Source organism: Nicotiana tabacum, chromosome 16, assembly GCF_000715075.1.
Source record: "Nicotiana tabacum cultivar K326 chromosome 16, ASM71507v2, whole genome shotgun sequence".
NCBI classification, from domain to species: Eukaryota; Viridiplantae; Streptophyta; class Magnoliopsida; order Solanales; family Solanaceae; genus Nicotiana; species Nicotiana tabacum.
In genome coordinates this window covers 98,901,899-98,916,078 of record NC_134095.1, presented here as the reverse complement: position 1 = coordinate 98,916,078, position 14,180 = coordinate 98,901,899, and the positions used below count along the sequence as shown (strand labels likewise).

The following is a 14,180-nucleotide window of genomic DNA, read 5'->3' as shown; positions in this document are numbered from 1 at the left end:
ATGTGACTCTGGTTATAATTTTCAAAGCCATAATACAACAATTACTAAGCTGTAAGTTTTAAATACAAATATTAGAGTCCGTACTCACTTTCACATGATTTTATTTTCATAGACAAATAATAATATATTATTATTTGATACTACTCACAAAGATCTTTTGAAAATTACATCTACAGCGTCTTTTTCTTGTTTTCTTTTTCACAAGATAACTGTCACCAGCTTCTTATTTGACCTTCTTCCTTAAGCTGTTTTGTTTGTATGTCTCACAAGATATATACTGAACAGCTTGCTGAATCATGTCCTTATCAAGAAAGACTAATATAACTTGAAACTTGAAAAAGAAAACAATAATTGCCAGGAACAAAGAAACATACTCTTCTCCAGAATTCCCAGGAACCAAACGTATTCCTTCCAATGTTTCAAAGAAATCAGAAATGTTTCCTTCTTATAATTTCAAACCAGGAAACGTTGGAACAAGTCTTATATTTAAATCCATTCATCAATTCAAAACCGTTCAAAGCAGATTCGTTCAAATAATTTCGGGAACAGGTATGTTAAGGCTATCCTTTCTTTCTTTTGGCATGGTCCTAATTATACTAAAGAAACGAGCAAATACAAAGTTTTTATAAATTATTCTATTCATAGAAATAGTAGGGTTGTCTATATTCTTGATTCCCCATGAGAATTATTATTATCTTCTGTTCATGGGTCTCAGAATAATACGCAGTTGGAAAAGTTTATCCGAAAGGAATATCGAGATTATGTGCTTTTCATGCATTTCACTCATTTATACATGTACATTGACCCATGACCAGATGACGTTATATACGCGTATATATGTAAATATATGTCTATGGGATATGGGAAAAGGTTACGGCGTTATATACGCACCACCACCTGATCAGCTGATATATGTTGATGATGTTGACCACAGTGGCTGAAATATGATTCAAACGGCGTTATATACGCGTATATATGTAAATATATGTATATGAGATATGGGAAAAGGTTATGGCGTTATATATGCACCACCATCTAATCAGCTGGTATATGTTAATGATGTTGCCCACAGTGGCTGAAATATGATTCAAATGGCATTATATACACGTATATATGTATGTATATATATGTATATGAGATATGAGAAAGGTTATGGCATTATATACGCACCACCACCTGATCAGCTGGTATACGATAATGATTTTGCCAACAGTGGCCGATATGATATGATGGGATGCCCTCAGAGGCTGATGATGTTATGAAACATGTACCTATGCACGACATGACATTCATACGCATATGCATGATACTAAAAGTAATTTATGATTTACAAAGTTATTCCGACTTACAGGTTGAGTCATGTACTCTATATTTCTTCCATGTCTCTTATGTACTTATTTATGTGCCTTACATACTCAGTACATTATTTGTACTGACGTCCCTTTTGCCTGGAGACGCTGCGTTTCATGCCCGCAGGTCTCGATAGACAGGTCGAGAGCCCTCAAAGTAGGCTATCAGCTCAGCGGAAGATGTTGGTGCGCTCTATTTGCTTCGGAGTTTCTTGTTTGGTTAGTATGGTTTAGACGTGTATTACTTGGTATGGCGGGACTCTCTCCCGACCTTTATGACATATATGTACTCTCAGAGGCTTGTATACATATGTCGTATACGTGAAAGATTGTATGGCCTTGTCGGCCTATGTTTTGAGTTTATAAATGATTATATTGGCCTATTAGGCCCGTATGTCACGCGTATATGATGATGTAATAAGAAAGATATGTTACGTTGGTACTCGGTCGAGTAAGGTACCGGGTGCCCATCGCGGCCCATCGATTTGGGCCGTGACAAAAGTGGTATCAGAGCAGTTCTATCCTAGGGAGTCTATAAGTCATGTCTAGTAGAGTCTTGTTTATGGGTGTGCCGTGCACCACACTTATAAGCAGGAGGCTACAGGGCATTTAGGATTGTTACTCTTTCTTCTTACTCTAGATCGTGTGGTAGAGCTCACTTATCAGAATTCAAATTTCAAAATTTTTATTCGTAATAAGATGATACCTACTTTCGGAATGAAGGTTGGAAAGAGAGATAGTTGTGGACGAGCTGAGTCAGAGGAATTGGATTTTTGTATGATGTCTACGATAAGTAAATATGAGGTCTTTAGCAGATCATGGGTGTACTGAAAGGTGTAAGCTTCCTGATAAGAAGCCTTAAGGCAAGAATGTCTATCCATCTTTATGGTAAAAGACAATGAGAGATTAAGAAGTTAAGTATAAGTTTCAGCAAGTAGAAGGAGCAAGGTGAAAAAGGGTACGAGGTACCCAGTTAATGAAGGTTAACAACGTTTATAATTGAGGCAGAGGAATATAAGCTTTTTGAGTTGTATTCAATAGTAACAGAGGTATATACAATTGGTCGCACCCATTCTAGATATGCCCTATGGGGTTAACAAAAGTAGTATAAGAAGATATGATAGATGAATTGATTGCGTCAGTTGACATTTCTGAAGGATATTGCAAATGTGCTAATAAACCTCTTTATGAGACACTTAGATGGTACACTCTAAAATAGTGCAGCCAGATATGAGTACTACTAAGACATGCACTATAAGCCTTGAAGAGATAAATATTACCTTAGTATGGCTCGCGTCCCTAGTAAAGCGAGAACGTTAAGCAACTTGAAGAGCCACTGGATGGAGCAAAGGAAAGTTAAAAGCGAAAGAATGTCATATTAAAGTTTTCACAAAAAAAGGATATGCAAAAACATTAGTAGAGTAATGAGAAGAGAGATAAGGAAGCATTATGAATAAGGTGTGATACATGGATGAAAATAGTAGAGTGTTACAAAACCTATAATCAAATGAAGAAAGAGACGAAAGGTGATGGGACTTAAGACAACAAAAGAGTAGAGGCAATAAGGTTATATCTTCATTTCGAGAAATAAGTTCGTGACTACCAGAAGAGAGAGTTAATCCTCAGAGTAATAGAAATTAGTATAGGCTGGTAAACAAGATAAACTAAATATGAATTAGGGACTGAATGATTGGAAAATACTCGGCATCATGGGAATTTCAGATTTTATTCTGGCGGTAATAGAATGGACCACAGAAGAAGATTCGTGATGAATTCAGAGAATGGTCATTCAGGGAGACACTTCCCTAAAGCAAGCAATGTGAGCAAAGTTAAGCTTAAGAGACGGTATGTGCCAGTTACGCTAAGTGTCACCCTTGCGAGTAAGGGAATTTGTCGTCCTTGGTACAGAAGGATTGCCGCAAGGCGAGTAAGGATCATTGATGTTGAGAAACGACACCAAATATGAAGAGGTAAAATATCTATAGGTAGATCCTCGTGGCTTCAACTCTTAGTACACCCCTAAAGGGGGGAATATGGAGTGATGTGGCATTAAGTCAGAATTAAGTGGTTCTAGTGACTATGGAATGGTAAAGGAAGAATGCAATAAATAAGAGAGGAATGAGATGGCACTTACCCAAATCTTACAATATGCTACGATTCAAAAATATTGTGCAAGCACGACGTCAAGGATAGGAAGTGAAGGTTCCTGCCCGAGCTGTTATAATAAGGAGCCAATGCGAGATGTAAGTTATGATAAAGGAAATAACCCAAGAAAGGTTACGAGGAATATTGGTATGAGAATGAGACAACGAGTAGTTAGTAATTAGTTAGGAACAGATGGCAAAATAGGAGGTAACAGACGAGTCATCAGATCGTGTAAGATAAACATAGTAGAACCCAACATGGAGAATTCAGCTTCGAAGAATATCATTATAATACTTGAAATATATTCAAACAAGAGTCGGGGTAGTTAAAGGTACCGTATGAGTGTTACAGGGATAAAAGAAAGTGCCACTAGGAAGGCAGTTAAAAATTCAAAAGCAACCATACAAGCACAAGGGCATGTAAGTAAGCAACTACGGAAAATTATAGACAAGTAAGGACATCAAAAAGGTCCGTAATAAGCTCACATCTTTATGAAAGTCAAGGGTTCTCCCTAAGTACTACAACGAAAGACTAGCTGAGGAGATAAAAAGGAAGGCTCCAACCTAAGCACAACGACCTAAAGAGGAAATGGTCGTGTAACAACAATCCCGCAACAACATTGTAAGCATTCCAAAGGAAAGTGACCGTGGCTAATGAACGGGAAGTAAGAATTAAAAGTAATATTCAAGATCATATGAGTTGTATGAAAACTCTGGCAAGTGTGAGCACTAAGATAAGCTAAGTATGGACGTAACAAGGGGCAAGAAGACCAGGAAAAGTAACAGCTTACGTTGAAACAAAGCTATGGTGGAACGAAAGAATTATTCAATCAATTATCCAGAGTTAGTACATTATGGATACACTTAAGATTTTGGAGCATTATCCAGACAGCACATTTGTTGACAATCATATAGCCATAGAAGACTCCCGTATAAGTTAAAAGAAAGAATTGAGCTTAGGGCATAGACAAAGGACTGAATTATTATAAGATTATATCATAGATATCCCATAATACCCATGAAAGGCTAAGGTAATAACTGATACCATGAGCCACAGATCGGAAGATAGCTTAAGCCTACGTAAAGGCTGATCAGAAGAAAGAGAAAACTAAAGAAATTACATCACCCAAGCAAATCAGGAGTCTAATTATTGGACCTAGAAAAATTATAGAAGTTGTGCTTGAGAACATGAAAGAATCACTCTTAATATCAGGTGTTCAAGAGTAATAACACAAAAACCATAATCTATAATGGCTCTACAAGAAGGCCAATTAGAAGAAGTACTAGCCTCTAAGAAGTCAGTACGAAGCTCCCATCGGATTGTGTATGTAGCAGAGCTGCAAGTATTATAATAGAGCTTCAAGTTATGGACGTGAATTACACCTAGGTGGAAGGGAGGTCATAAAAGAGATAGAAGATATGATGCAAGATTTTAAGGTAAGTAAGGTAAAGGTAAACAACGTACGAGATACTCAAAGACAGAAGATCGTGAATGGTCCATACTTTGGATAGAAGGCTATAAGCACAGGGATCCAACAACCGGGAATGATAGCGGCATCGTCGGCGACATGTCTTCCAGCCTATGATTTCTAAATATTGAGAGATCTAGTTAAGAGAGTAGAGAAAAGTTGGAGACGATGTGATATCTCACTTGATGTTCCAGAATAACATAAGGAAATCTATGGTGCAAGTAAGTTGAAGGAAAGTTGTAAGTAGTATAAAATATATGTATAAGTCGCAAGCTAAAGTATGATAGAGCGACAAAGTTTTAAGGAAACATGAGTATGAGATATGATTAGGCCGTCATTCTAAAGATGAGCAGTAATGAGGAAGCATTAAAGGACTTAAATTTATACATATGGAATAAGCAACGAGAGTAAGCTGGGATTTGGTAGCAGAGCTCAGCAACGATAAATTAAAGTAAGAGTTATGGCAGTAAATTCATACGGATGGCTAAACGGACTTATACGATAAGATATAGCAATATTCGTAAATTCAACAAAGTACTGAGCGAAGAACTTCAGTATACTCATAGATGCCCGAAGGGACATCTTATCACGCTCTATATATGAAGCCTAGAGATTGGGCACCCTTACAAGGTCAAAATCATACAGGCTGCATGATGAAAGGTAGCAAACAATTACGAGATTGGAAGGATTCCGACTACACGTTGTGGTGTGAGAAGGAGGCCTAAGGGGGGAATGCCCTGGACTTTGGACTTATTCATAGAACACTCGTTTAGATGGCAAGGGAAGTTCTAAAATTTTCAGAAGATATAAGTTATAAAAATAATAAGTGCATCAGTCAACATTCGAGGACTAATGTTCCAAAAGGGGGAATAATGTTATGCCCCGCATTATTACGTTGATGTTATGCTCTGCAGTAATATATTACGATGATGTTACCCTCTGTAGTAATATATATTACGATGATGTTACACTTCGCAGCAATAAGTTACGACAATGTTGCACCCAGTAGTATTGTACGTTGAATTTGTCATAAGAAAATTGACATCAGTCCAAGGAAAAGATTATTTGGGAGTTATAAAGATTATAAGTGCTGAGCAAATTCGTGAAGGTAAGAGGGTAAGTAAAATCGAAGAAAACGAATTTTGTCGAAGTTTGGCATTGGATAAAATACGGCACAAGCTAAAATACCCGATATTTATGGATTAATGTCATACAAGGTACTACATGACAATGCTAGTAAGGTGTATAAGGTATATTAAAAGAGAGTAGTATTTAATTAAGTTGAGATTATTTTTAAATTATACGGGTAATTAATTAATTACCGGATAACAGAACATTACCTAATTAACTAATAAGTGAATAAATAATTAATAAATTATTCCCAAACACATGGCAAGCATCCACCATGTCAAGAATGTGATTAATAAGTCACTTATGCCTAGGTGTCAACCTAGGCATAAATGGAAAGAAATGACTCATCTTAGTAACTAGTAATCATTATGTTGTTTTAGTTAGGGTTAAAAACTAATGTGAGACTCTACCCGTTTAGGGGAAAAAATACATGTGATGTGACTCTAGTTATAATTGTCAAAGCCATAATACAACAATTACTAAGCTGTAAGTTTTAAATACAAATATTAGAGTCCGCTCTCACTTTCAGATGATTTTATTTTCATAGACAAATATTATTATTTGATACTACTCACAGAGATCTTTTGAAAATTACATCTACAGCGTCTTTTTCTTGTTTTCTTTTTCACAAGATAACTGTCACCAGCTTCTTATTTGACCTTCTTCCTTAAGTTGTTTTGTTTGTATGTCTCACAAGATATACTGAACAGCTTGCTGAATCATGTCCTTATCAAGAAGGACTAATATAACTTAAAACTTGAAAAAGAAAACAATAATTGTCAGGAACAAAGAAACGTACTCCTCTCCAGAATTCTCAGGAACCAAACGTATTCCTTCCAAAGTTTTAAAGAAATCAGAAACGTTTCCTTTTTATAATTTCAAACCAAGAAACGTTGGAACAAGTCTTATAATAAATCCATTCATCAGTTCAAAAACGTTCAAAGCAGATTCGTTCAAATAATTCCGGGATCAGGTATGTTAAGGTTATCCCTTCTTTCTTTTGGCATGGTCCAAATTATACTGAAGAAACGAGCAAATACACAACTTCTATAAATTACTCTATTCATAGAAATAATAGGGGTGTCAATATTCTTGATTCCCCATGAGAATTATTATTATCTTCTGTCCATGGGTCTCAGAATAATACGCAGTTGGAAAAGTTTATCCGAAAGGAATATCGAGATTATTATGTACTTTTCATGCATTTCACTCATTTATACATGTGCATTGACCCATGACCAAATAGCGTTATATACGCGTATATATGTAAATATATGTATATGGGATATGGGAAAAGGTTACGGCGTTATATACGCACCACCATCGGATTAGCTGATATATGTTGATGATGTTGCCCACAGTGGCTTAAATATGATTCAAACGGCGTTTTATATGCGTATATATGTAAATATATGTATATGGGATATGGGAAAAGGTTACGACGTTATATATGCACCACCACCTGATCAGCTGGTATATGTTGATGATGTTGCCCACAGTGGTTGAAATATGATTCAAACGGCATTATATACGCATATATATATATATATATATATATATATATATATATATATATATATATGTATATATATATATGGGAAAGGTTATGGCGTTACATACACACCACCACCTGATCAGCTGGTATACGATGATGATTTTGCCCACAGTGACCGATATGATATGATGGGATGCCCTCAGAGGCTGATGATGTTATGAAATATGTACCTATGCACGACATGACATTCATACGCATATGCATGACGCTAAAAGTAATTTATAATTTACAAAGTTATTCAGACTTACAAGTTGAGTCATGTTTCTATAATTCTTACATGTCTCTTATGTACTTATTTATGTGCCTTACATACTCGGTACATTATTTGTACTGACGTTCCTTTTGCCTGGGGACGCCGCGTTTTATGCCTGCAGGTCCCGATAGACAGGTCGAGAGCCCTCCAAGTAGGCTCTTAGCTCAGCGGAAGATGTTGGTGTGCTCCATTAGCTTCGGTGTTGCTTGTTTGTTTAGTATGATTTCGACGTGTATTATTTGGTATGGCGGGACTCTATCCCGACCTTTATGACATTTATGTACTCTTAGAGACTTGTAGACATATGTCGTATACATGAAAGATTATACAGCCTTGTCTGCCTATGTTTTGAATTTATAAATGATTATGTTGGCCTATTAGTCCCGTATGTCACGTGTATATGATGATATAATAAGGAAGATACGTTACGTTGGTACTCGGTCGAATAAGGTATAGGGTGCCCATCGCGGCCTGTCGATTTGGGTCGTGACAAGCTCTTACGGTTTATAAGGGATGTGAGTGCTCGCATGGACCAAATCCCAGGTGCACCACCGGTGCTGAAAGGACCGGACTCAAAGAAGTATGCTCAGCTGTCGTACAAACCAAGCGTGGCACCTGAATTATGAGGGAAGTGAATGCCCCCATGGACTAAATCTCGAGTGCACCTCCAATGCTGAAATGACCAGACTCAAAGAAGTATACTCAGTTGCTGCACAAACCATGCACGGCACTAGAATTAATGCCGAAATGGTTAAAAATGCCCGACGTGCAGAAGTATGATGGAACTTTAGACCCTCAGGAGCATATTACCACCTATAAAATGGCGGTGAAGGGGAATAATTTTGCTCCCCACGAGATTGAATCTTTTTTGCTGAAGAATTCGAAGTGACTCTCAAGAAGGGGCCTTGACGTGGTATTCGTTGTTACCTGAGCATTCAATAGAATCCTTTGAGATGCTCGCAGACTCTTTTATTAAGGCCCATGCCAAGTCCAGAAAGGTGCAGGCCCGAAAGGCTGACATATTCAGAATTATAGAAGGAGAGTCTGAGTTATTGTGGGAATTCGTCACCCGATTCCAAAAAGAGAGGATGTTTCTCCTAGCTATCTCGGATGAATGCGCGGCTGAAGCATTCAGCGTTCACCAAGGGTCTAAATTCGAGAAGTTTTGATGCTTCCAAAAAAATTGAAGGAAAGCTTGCTGGAGTTCCAAGTGATCACTTGGGCAGATGTCTACAACCAGTACGAGTCTAAGATAAGGATTGAAGATGATTAGGTTGGCTTCCCGTCGTGGACAAAAGGTCCAGAGAAGAATAAAGAAAAATCAAAAGACGATTTCGACACAGATAGATGGTCTTCGAGGGGCCTATTTTGCCCTATGAATGGGTCGATAGACGCGGCAAAGGTTTCCAATCGACGGACAAGTTTGTTACCGATAGAAGACTGATCATGGTCGGAACAACAAATCCTTGCAGGACAAAGAAACGTCAGGTACATGGGATCTTTCCTACCCTAGGCTATCATAATACAATTTCAATGTTAGTGTAGTGGAGTTGGTATCAGCTATGAGAAACATTAAAGAAGCACGGTTCTTGAAGCCGATGTGGTCTGATCCCAGCTAGAGGGATCCCAATTTGTGGTGCAAGTACCACGGGATAATTGGCCACCGGACTGGGGACGACTAACATCTGCGTGAAGAGGTGGCGACACTTCTGAAAAATGGTCATCTCATATAATTCTTGAGTAACCAGGCCAAGAACAATTATGGTCTCAACCGTGATAACTTTGAGCCCTCGAAAGCAGGAGAAGACTCCCCGCGCCAGATGATCAACATGATCTTTGGGGGGAACGAGATCAACGAGTCCACCTTCTCGATAGAAAAAATAGACGAAGGTATCAATAACCCATAGCAAGAGACTCAGGGAAGTCGCTAAAGACGACATCACTGTCACGAAGGAGGATGCATATGGGATGTTGCTACCGTACAACAACGCACTGGTAATTTATTTAAATGTACTAGATTTTAAAATCAAACGTGTTCTAGTGGATCTAGGAAGTTTAGCTAATATCATACAATAGAGGGTATTGGAGCAAGTCAAACTCACTAGAAGCATCATTCCAGACACAAAACTCCTCGCTGGATTCAACCTTGCAAATGTGACAACCCGATGAGAGATCCTGCTACCCACGAACGCTGAAGGGGTGATGGAGACGACTCTTTTTGAAGTGGTGGATGTTGATATGGGTTACAATATTATTCTAGGAAGACTGGGGTTTCATGATATAAGAGTCATACTGTTAACGTATCATCAGTTGCTGAAATTCCTAATACCCGACGAAATCAAACAGAAAAGAGGCAACCAATTGGCGGCAAGGGAGATGAATGTGATTTCAGTTTCCAATAGGATTGGGAAGGAGCATGCGGCATAGCAATTACAGGAACCGGCGCCTGCTCCTGAATCAGGTGAAGTTAGCCAAGAGGGAGAAGCATCTGAATCCTATCAGGTGACGAGATATTTCCAGGTACCTGAAGAGACGGATGCAACAAAATCCACAGCGGAAGAGCTCGAGCAAGTTGTATTGTTTGAAAAGTTCTTGGAGAGGAAATTCCACTTGGGGATAGGACTGCACCCCGAGCTGAGTTCTAGATTTATTGAATTTCTTAAATATAATGCCTATTTTTTGCGTGGTTGCATGTGGATATGATAGGTATCCCAACAGAAGTGGTCATACATAAGCTAAGCTTGGATGCCAACATTCCTCCGGTAAGACAAATGAAACGCCCTATTGCGGAGGCCATGAATAAATTCATCAAAGAAGAGGTAACCCGCCTACTTGAAATCGGTTTAATCAGAGAGGTAAAGTATCCAGACTAGCTAGCTAATGTAGTAGTAGTTCCTAAGAAGAACAATAAATTCTGCATGTGTGTTGATTATAAGGACTTGAATAAGGCGTGCCCAAAAGACTCATTCCTATTTCCAAACATCTATTAAATGATCGATCCAACGGCCGAGTATGATTTAATGAGTTTCCTCAATGCTTATTCTGAGTACAACCAAATTAAGATGAACCCGAAGGATCAGGAAAGGACTTTCTTCATCATGAACTTCGGCACATATTGTTATAATGTGATGCCCTTCTAGGCTGGAGCCACTTATCAATGGCTCATAAACAAGATGTTTGAAAAACAAATAGGGAAAACTATGGAAGTTTATATAGATGATATTCTCGTTAAGTCTTTGAATGCAGGTGATCATCTTAAGCATTTTCAAGAAACTTTTGACATCCTAAGGAAGCATAACATGTTGTTTAACCCAAATAAATGCGTGTTTGGGGTTAGCTCTGGCAAGTTCCTAGGATTTATGGTATCGCAAAGGAGGATTGAGGCAAACCCCAATAAGATCAAAGTCATCGAAGACATCCCAGACCAGCTATCAAGTGATAAAGAAGTTCAAAGGCTCACAAGGAGATTGGCTGCTTAGAGCAGGTTTATTTCCCGGTTATTTGAGAAATGCCACCATTTCTTCACACTTATCAAAAAAGAAAAACAACTTCAAATGGACCCTAGAATACCAGCAGGCTTTGAGAGATTTTAAAAGGTGCTTGTTAAGCCCTTCATTACTATTAAAACCGGAGGAAGGTGAAACATTATTAACCTTGCAGTCTTGGAGGTAGTGGTAAGCTCCGTTTTAGTCCATGAGGATGAAGGTACACAATTTCCAATTTATTACGTTAGTAGAATTTTAACAGGAGCAGAAACTCGATACCCGCATTTGGAGAAGCTGGCCTTAGCTCTCGTAGTCACCGCTCGAAAGCTGAGGCCTTACCTCCAATGTCACCCGATAGTTGTGGTGACTACCTTTCCCCTGTGGAACATCCTCCACATACCCGAACTCTTGGGTAGATTGGCCAAATGGGCCGTCGAAATGAGTGAATTTGACAGAGTATATAAATCGAGGACTGAGATTAAGTCACATGTTTTGGCCGACTTTGTGGCCAACTTCAGTCTGAGATTGTTGACTCTAGCAACCAAAGAAGCAGTGATGGTGTCAGAATCGACATCACCAGTTTGGGCCTTATTTACAGATGGATCTTACAACGTAAAGGGGCCCGGGCTTGGCATAATATTAACTACGCCTTCGGGAGAAAGCCTAAGGCAGGCCAATCAGAATATTCCCTTTAACTAACAATGAAGCAGAGTATGAAGCTCTGATTGCATGACTCGAATTGGCCTGAGGATTGGATTCTGAGGTCATAGAAATCAAATGTGACTCCCAATTGGTGGTAAATCAGGTCTGCGGGATCTTCAAAACCAAAGAACAGCGCATGCAACAATACGTAGTAAAAGTCCAGGCTCTACTTGCTCGATTTTGGGAATGGTCAATTACTCATATCCTGAGGGAAGAAAATGCACAAGCAGATGCATTAGCTAACCTTGGTTCATCAACGGAAATGAAAGGATCGAATTCCGAGACGGTGGTACAACTCATGCACTCGGTCCTGGAGGTAAATAGCTATTATGAGGTAAATATGACTAATTTGGGCTGGGAATGGAGGAATGAGATCATTAACTATCTCGAGCAAGGGAAGTTTCTCGAAGACTCCAAGGCATCCAGGGCGCTGCAGGCCAAAGCAGCACGATATAGCTTCAAAAGAGGCCAACTATACAGGAAATCTTTCCAAGGCCCATTGGCCCGATGCTTGGTAGCATCCAAAGCTAATTATGTTATGCGAGAAGTCCACGAAGGGGTATGTGGAAATCATTCGGGCGCTGATTCCTTAGTACTGGAACTGGTAAGGGCAAGATATTATTGGCCCCTAATGGAACAAGATGCCAAAGCTTTCATGCAAAATGCGATAAGTGCCAAAGTTGTGCACCACTGTAGGTTGAAGCAGGTCCTTATCAAAAGATTGATGAGCGTAAAGTGGTGGATTTCTTATGGGAGAATATAATTTGCAGGTTTGGAATACCAAAAGAGATAGCCTGCAATAACGGGCCACAATTTATAGGTGCAAAGATCACAAAGTTCCTTGAAGATCTAAAAATCAATAGAATCACGTATTTGCCCTATCATCCGAGCGCAAATGGTCAAGCGAAATCAACGAACAAAGCGATTACACAAAATCTCAAGAAGAGTTTGGAAGCGACTAAAGGTAAATGGCCTGAGGAACTGCCTGGAGTTCTATGGGCGTACCGAACAATGACCAAATCGAGCAGAGGAGAAACTCCTTTTTTCCCTTGTGTATGGAGAAGAAGCCTTAATCCCGGTAGAAGTAGGGGAGCCTACCTTGAGATGTTTCCAGGCAAGTGAAGAGGAAAACAACGAGGCAATGTTAGTCAACTTGGAGTTAATCGATGAACGCAGGGACTTGGTATATATAAGAATGGAAACCCAGAAGAAAAGAATGAAAATATATTATAATCGAAGAGCCAACCTCCGTTATTTCAAAGTGGGAGACTTGGTTCTAAGGAAAGTAACTCAAAACACTCGGGAACTCAATGCAGGGAAGCTAGGTCCAACCTGGGAAGACCCTTACTGGGTTTCAGCTGTCACCGAAAAGGGTTCATACGAGTTGGAGAATCAGGATAGAGAAAAGTTGCCATGCAACTGGAATGTGGCACACCTCAAGAGATATTATTTCTGACAAACATCACATGTACTTAAAGTATGTGCTGCACTCTTTTTCCCTTCATCCAATTTTTGTCCCAATTGAGTTTTTCTAGAAAGGTTTTTAATGAGGCGGCAATGGAAAGCATACTATGAAGAAAGTTTCGACAACATCAATAAGACCTTTAATAGCAAGGCATACAAGCGAAGAACCACTCCGTAGCAGTTAGATAATCTTTGGCTCGATAGCAAAACTTCCACCAGAAAAGTGAGTTTGCTATCAAGCAAAGGTTGCCCGACCATTCACAAGTGCAAACCACTAGAGGATTGTTAGATAGTCTTTTTCTCGATAGCATAAATTCCTAAGGGGAAGTAAAGTTTTTACCGAGCTAAAGATTGTCTAGCAATTTATTAGTGGGGTCCTCGAAGGTGCAAAACTTTCAGTGTTCCAATTTGCATTCTTTGAATTCAAACACTAGGGGGAATAATATGAGGATTCAACAACAATGACTACCATGTCGACCGGGAAATGAAAATCGAAAACATAGTTGTATCATCGGGACTGGGGACTGTGTAGCCAATCCCGTAGAAGCAAGTTGTACAAGTTAGCCACAAGAAATGGCAATTTATTTCTAGCATAACGAATGTTTATCTACTTTTTTAAAATGGAAGG

General features: G+C 39.0%; 1 long non-coding RNA gene across 2 annotated transcripts; it reads left to right on the top strand.

Annotated features, from left to right (window-relative positions):
- The first annotated feature begins 325 nt into the window (after positions 1 to 325).
- On the top strand, positions 326 to 8,245 carry LOC142170741 (uncharacterized). 2 transcript variants are annotated; one of them, XR_012700183.1, is made up of 3 exons: positions 326 to 549; positions 1,455 to 7,066; positions 8,023 to 8,245. It is a non-coding gene; the product is annotated as an uncharacterized LOC142170741 (long non-coding RNA). The 2 variants fall into 2 exon arrangements; XR_012700184.1 differs by lacking the exon at positions 1,455 to 7,066.
- The last annotated feature ends 5,935 nt before the right edge of the window (positions 8,246 to 14,180 follow it).